Below are 999 nucleotides of genomic sequence, written 5' to 3' on the forward strand. Positions count from 1 at the left end.
GGGGGGGGGGGGGGGGCGGTGACAAGACATCGAGAAAGGCAGGGTCGACACCAGCATGAAGGGCGCCTGGCTGGCAGGTGCGAGGGCAAAATGTGCCTGCAGTCGCGCACCAATATATTCATCATCTGTCAGTCAGCTCACCATGGGGGCTTAGCTCAGTGGTAGAGCACTCGACTCCAGATCGAGCGGTCAGTGGTTCGATCCCTCTAGTCCCCATGTTCTTTTGCCGTCGGGACGTCGCCTATGAGATCAATATCCACCAGGCGGGTGTATCTGCCCCGTGAGATCGAAAGTCCCCATCCGAAAGGCCCCATAGCTCAGTTGGTTAGAGCGTCGTGCTAATAACGCGAAGGTCGTCAGTTCGATCCTGGCTGGGGCCATCTTTTTGCCCTCGCCCCGCCATAACACCCGTCTCCCCATGATGGCGGTCGATCGCGTGCAGAGCGGGCACCGGAGACAAGAGAGGGGCGCCAGAGAGAGAGGCCCCTTCAATGGTCCGGCGGCTCCTGCCACGACACCATTTTCGGACTCCGCTCCGCCAGGCAGGGGGATAACGCGTGCCGATCTCATGGACGGCAAGCCCCGCCCCCCCTCCCAAGAGGGATCTGCCTCTTGGGTGCGGCCGTGTCCCCGTGCGCCCTCTGTACCGCTCATCCCAGCCAAGGGCCCTGTGTCTTCCGGGGGGGCACCACGATGGGGGGGGATCTCCCCCGAGATATTACAACAGAGCCTCCCCTCTGTCGCCCGGCCAGTGCCTTTTGCAGTTCTCACGAGCACCCAGCGGATGGCGGGTAGGGGAAACCAGCTCCCCCCCCCCCGACAGAGTGGGGAGAAACCCAATGCGCCTGTCGATTAAGTCCGCCTGTACCATTAACTGGATCGCACAAATACTGTCATTACTCCATTTTATTGTCCCCCCATACACAGGCGCCAACCCACGCGCCTCCCCTCAGACCGAATGCCAACGCTCTGGCCGGCTCATGGCTGTCCAGAGGCGGG

At 62.1% G+C, this 999-nt stretch overlaps 1 protein-coding gene and 2 non-coding genes across 3 annotated transcripts in view; 2 read left to right on the forward strand and 1 right to left on the reverse strand.

The window, feature by feature from the left end:
- H696_04331 (hypothetical protein) overlaps window positions 1–999 on the reverse strand; it is a 6,905-nt gene that overhangs the window by 3,039 nt on the left and 2,867 nt on the right. The window lies entirely within an intron of this gene.
- H696_04332 lies at window positions 145–216 on the forward strand. Its single transcript has one exon. It is a non-coding gene; the product is annotated as a tRNA-Trp (tRNA).
- H696_04333 lies at window positions 307–380 on the forward strand. The gene has a single exon. It is a non-coding gene; the product is annotated as a tRNA-Ile (tRNA).

This window comes from Fonticula alba (genome assembly GCF_000388065.1).
Source record: "Fonticula alba strain ATCC 38817 unplaced genomic scaffold supercont2.7, whole genome shotgun sequence".
Classification (NCBI taxonomy): domain Eukaryota; order Rotosphaerida; family Fonticulaceae; genus Fonticula; species Fonticula alba.